The following is a 5,837-nucleotide window of genomic DNA, read 5'->3' on the forward strand; positions in this document are numbered from 1 at the left end:
AGCAAGGTCGGCTCTTCATCTGTAGAGTGTGCATGGCCCAAAGTACCCACAAGATACACAGTGGGGTTAAAAGATGACGGTATAGAAGGAAGGTTGGAGGGGTGGATCACAGAACTTGCTATGCTCTTCACCTCACTGTGCTTTCAGACATAACAGGGCTTAAAAACCTTTCCAGGCTCCTTACCTTGATTTGGGAGAGTCTCTGAATCCACTGAGAATCCTTTATGCTGATGATTTTGTTGATTAATCTGCTCAGGTCCCAAATGTTCTAAATTATCAAGCTGTGTGGTTATGAAGAAGCAATATAGTGAGGGCCTCTTGCTTAATGGGACTCAGGTGCACAACTGCATTGTACTTACATTTCTAGGGGAAGCAAAAGTAGATAAACCTTTGCTTACAAAATGGTGGAAAAACAGAAACTAAAAGAGCCATGTGTAAATGTCTGGGAACTGCTGGCAGTGCACTTCAGGAAGGAAAGCACAGGGTGTTATGCAATTCCTGTGCATGGTCATCTGTTGTACAAGCTACAAACCCTGTGGACTTTAAGGATGTCTCTTTTGAGTTCTAAAATCCTGTAACTAATCTGAGTCATTTGCACAGCTGAACAGACTCAAGGTTTCTTAAGTAATTGGAAATACCTATAATTCTGCAGGAAATTAGGGAACAGTTAGGTAGTCCCATAGCAGAGGAAGAAATAAAAAGGAGTCATAAAACCTCTGGTCTCTGGGAAAGCTCTGGGTGAAGATGACTTTCTAATAGAATTTTCTAAACTCTTTCAGTCTCACTTGGCTCCTGTCATACGGAAAAATTTTCATAAGGCCAAAGCAAAAGGGTTTCATTTCAGCATTAATTGTGGTGTTGGGTTTTCTTAACTCTCTTTCCTAGGAAATAACTCACTGATGCACCATTTGCAATAATTAAATTACAGGCCAATTCTTTTGACTAATGTGACTCAGAAGACACAGGTTAAAATAGCATCTAGAAAATGCCTGAACAGCGTACCTTATGGACAAGAACTTAGCATATATCTTGAGGTTCACATTAATCAGAAAGCTGCTACAGAGTCTGTAGGCCTGTTATTATAATTTGCTATTTTTAAAATTCTCTGAAGTAATCAGAAAATCAACCAGCTCAACATCCCTAAAGAGAGCTGCTTCCCACCCACCAGCAGTGGCTGACTTCACTGTTGACATAAAAAACCATGAAGATCTCAGTCTAGTGTTCTGCCATGTAATTGTATCCTTAATTTTGGCCTTGTTGAAAGTCTGCTGCAAAACTGAGCTTGTGTGTCCTCATTAGAAGCAATTCATATGTAAATCTTTTTTTTTTTAATTTTTTTAAACTTAAAGAAAGAAAGCATCCCTGTGACTCAAACATCCTGCAGGCTCTTGTTCCTCTCGTGGCTCCCGTGTGGCTGTGACTCCTGGCAAATCTGACGCTGGCCACGCTCTCGGCTTCTCTTGCCTTAGCTGCTGGAGAAAGCATCTGTCAAGAGACTTTACCTTTTGCCAACCTTGGTTTAGTCACTGGAAAGGATGTGAAATGAAACCATGCTATCTTCTACATGCCTGTGCCTGGTATACACCCCTGGAAGGTGCTTCCCTCCCTTCAGTCAATAGTAACCATCTAGTTATCAATTTTTCTGCATATTGCAAGGCTTAATTTTTGCTCTTTTATATGCAAAAATAAGCTGAAGTGGCAGCTTAGCAGCAGTGGAATGACATCCTAGTGTTAAAATAGAATGACTTTGAAAAGACTTTAAATAAACAACAGTCAGATGAGTTCTCTGGACCTTTATCAATAAAACTGATGAAGCAGCATATGAGGTAACAACCAAGCGCTTGTCTAAGAGTACAACTTTGATAAAGTTTGGGCACCTATTTCTTCTGAGTATTTCTGGAGTTGGAAATGGAAGTTATCATAAGTATGCTATTGGAAGTGTTGACAGTGATTTGAAGGTGTAAAGGAATATCGCGTCTTTACTGTGATTTCTATGCTTTTGAGTTGGATGAGCTGAGTCCTTCACACTCTTAACTGTTCCTAAAATATAATGTCTGAGGTATTTGTCTGTAAGAAAGCATAGTCTTTGTTGCTCATGAATAAATTTTAAACTATTGCTGAAGGTATTCGGAGCTTCCCTTTGACACCTTTTTATTGTAGATACATAAAAACGTAGATGAGTGGGACTAGGTAGCAGATGATGAAATGCAAGTTGATTAAAAACTGCAAAACCCTCGTTTTTTTTCTTGTATAAAGAATTCTACATGGAAAGGTGGTGGTGGTGGGAATAAAAGTAGAGTCCAAAAAAGTAAACTTAGAGTCCAAGGTAATCTGGGAGGCAGGTAACTGTTTATTGTTCATCAATTGTCCAGTTCTTTGCAAAAAAAAAAAAAAAAAAAAAAAATCTTATACCTGCTAGGAATCTGACCTTGTGCCCAGAAAGCGTGTAAAAGCACAGCTGGCCCCTGGCTTTAATACTAATGGCAAAGACTTTATTTCAAGAGAGTATTTAGCTTTAAAAAATGAATAGGGGCTGCATGTTCCAAATGTCATCTGTCAATTTAACAAATGGCAACTATATACACATCTTAATGCCAGGCTGCTGTTTCATTAGGCTCCTTGTGGGTTATTCCCTCTTGGTAGCTGGCATTATTCTAGCTGAAGCGGCAGGAGGGCAGAGGCTCCTCACCACTGCCACTTTCGGGGGGCAGCAGGAGAGAAAAGGGGGCACAAAATGGAAAACATGCCAGACAAGACCAATAGGGAGGCATGTTCCTCAGTGCAGCCGGGTTGACCTTGGCACAGGACCAGAAGACGCAAAGATATCTCGGAGTTAGGTTTGTATCCACAGCCTCGGCGCTCAGGCAGGTGCCGATGGCTGCTGAATAGCGCTGCCCGATGGTGGTCTGAAATCTGAAATGAAGAGGCAGCGGCTCTGAATGGGAGTGCTCTGCAGCTCTGCCACGGGGTATAAAGGAACATTAAAGACTCGCCCTTCCTTGATTAAGACCTGCAGGAACGAACTGAATAAACATTCAGTACAACTTGTTGACATGAGTGAGTACTGAGGAAACAGCCATGGCACAGAGCTCAGGTAAAGATGAGAAAGTCTGAGCCACTCTGCTTTGCCCAGCTCCAACCCATTCCCTAATGCCCTCTGCAGCACTGCAAGGACTCTGTAAATCTATAGGTAAATCCAGAGGTTGAACCTCCCTGAGCTGCAGCTGTCCATGCTAAGGTTGCCAGACCTTCCCTGTGGTAGAAATGCTACTAGAAGTGTCCTACGTTGTAAGTAATCAAGGTTTTGTTGCAACTGTGGCTGAGAGCTTTCAGGCATCCCCGTTGTCACTGGCAGCTTGAGCATCCTGATGGAGCTCCCTGGTGGGATAAACACATTTAAATATTAAAAAGTGCACTAAACAGGTATAGTTTTGAATGATTCACTCAGGCTGCTGCCAGTACAAGTGCTGCACAGCATGACTGGAAAGAAGTTGCAGAGGGTAAGAAAATTAATTTCTTAAAAAAGCAAGTATTTGCTATGTCCAGGGTCAGGTTTAGTAATAACAGGCTGGCCACTACACAAGCGGAGGTTCTCCTTGCCGGGGAGCTCCGAGTGCGCGGGTGAGGCCGGAGCAGAGGAAGGCAGCTAGGTAATTTTGTTCCCAGGCTTAACTGACCTCATTTGCTTGTACCACGGCACTCAGGGGAGTTTATAAACCACAGGTAACGTGAACTACTCTCCCCCATCCCAGAGCACTCCCTCTAGGAAGCTGCTTCTCCTCGGGAGAGTCTCCCTGCTCGAGGGCGAGGGGCTCAGTAAATGAGCTGCCGTATTCAGCACCTCGCTGGGAGGCTTTTGGGAAGGGAAAAATTGCGTTGGGTCCTCGCAAAGTGCCGGCACGCGCATGCACACGTCTGTGCAGAGGCAGCGGGGGGGGGGATCTGCTGGGGACTTGGGAGCAGAGCTTATCATGAGTCTGGTCTCCTACAACCTCTTTTCCTGCTCAAACCAACCAATAGACATATTTGTCCAGATTTTTATTTAGCAAGGTTTGCAGGGAGATAGTATATACAAACATGTACTTATTTTCGTTTTACTTCCATTAGGTGCTTGGAAAAAGCTGGTAAGCTTTTGAACTTGGTGTCCCCATGTCTGGTTGGTGCAAAGCTTGCCTGTTTTTTTCCGACTGTATCATTTGGCTTAATAAAAGATACTGCCTCTCCCTACAAATCTTGTTTCTCTTGCACAATATGGCTGCACAGATAATGGCAGTTGTTTATATCCTCACAAATTAATGTGACTTTAATGGCTACCTCTCAGACTTCAAAAGAGAAAGTAGGAATCAAAGTCATGAGGATTGTCAATTTTTATTATGCTACCTCCTTGCACACAGAGAAAGCTCTGAAGGTTAAAGTGCCACGACGAGCCTTCCCCTGTATGTAAATGTGAAATCCTGACACCACAAAAATCAGTGGCCAGGCAGTTTCCCCTCCAAGAGCACTATGATCTGAGTCACTTCTTAATTTCAGAAGCTGTCCCTGCTTTATCCAGCAACGCAGGCGGCCCTGGCCCCCACGAGTGCCGCAGCAGCTGATGAGTCTGACCGTAGCTGAGGTCAGCGCATCGCTCCTCAGCCAGAAAGCAGCAATGAGCCCAAGTCACCACCCCTGGGAAGGACAGAGTTAATTATACCACGCTAAATGTGCAGGTCTACAGAGCCCTTCATTTTATTTCATCCTCCCTCCCTTTTTTTTTTTTAATCAGATTTTTTTAAAAGACAAAAGGAAGGCACCATGTGAAAATATCACTATGGAAACATCACGGGCTCGCTAGTACTTGCCTGCCAAGCAACTACCTAACTGAAGTTTTACATCCTATTGGATCACTGTTGGCCATCTGCTCTCCTTCAAACTTCTCTGAATTCCTTATTTCCCTGAAAAGTTCATTTTTAGAAAAGAGGGAGGAGGCGGCAAGGGGAGAATCCGGCATTCTTGGCTAGCGCAGAGCTATTGTGAAAAAGGAAGATAAACTCACTTTGGGGCAGCCCCTTAAAAAGACAAAGATCCATGTTTTGCAAAGTAGTTTCATAGAAAATACCCCGTTTCTAGATGCACCTTAATGATAAGAGTGTATCTTGGCAGCCACAAGGCAAAACAAATAAACAGCTGCTTCTAGTACTCACAGTAATTGTCTTCCTCTCCCCTCCTCTCATTTAGTGTCAAATGTATTTTCTTCTAAAATGTAAGTTATTGCCTACACTGGAGTTGTTGGCTGCAGGCTCCCAGCCTTGCTCCAAATCAAACACAGAAATAGATTTCCTGCCAAGCACCGGGGAAGTTTGAAGAGTTTAGTTTTTAAAAATGTAATCTTTTTATCAGTGCCCTAAGCCTGCCAAAGGTAATTATGGGCCATGGCACATTTACATTAATGCATAGGACCTACAGACATTTCAAAAGCTTAATGGAGAAACTCAATAAACGTACATATCGAAAAATAAATTAATTAAACTGTCATGTAAAGATATCACTTAATTTCGCAGAGCGGAAGGCACTCTTAATGGGAATGGAATGGATCAGTGAGCATTTCAAAACCCAAAGCTATAATTTAAATTCCGGCTCTCCCCTAGTGTGCAAGTCACAAGACACATTTATTATAGCCTTGGATTGTCAATTGTAATCGGTTTAGCAGAGACAAAGCCGTGTTGTTTTGCTTCCTTGCCCTCCTAGCTGGTTCGATATATTTTGATGTCAGACTATTGACAAGCAAACCAAGGGCTGAAATAAAATCATGTTTGCCCGTGATGAACTGGCAAAAATGCAGTCCAAGGTAAATGTAA

Source organism: Grus americana, chromosome 3 (genome assembly GCF_028858705.1).
Source record: "Grus americana isolate bGruAme1 chromosome 3, bGruAme1.mat, whole genome shotgun sequence".
Taxonomy (NCBI): Eukaryota; Metazoa; Chordata; class Aves; order Gruiformes; family Gruidae; genus Grus; species Grus americana.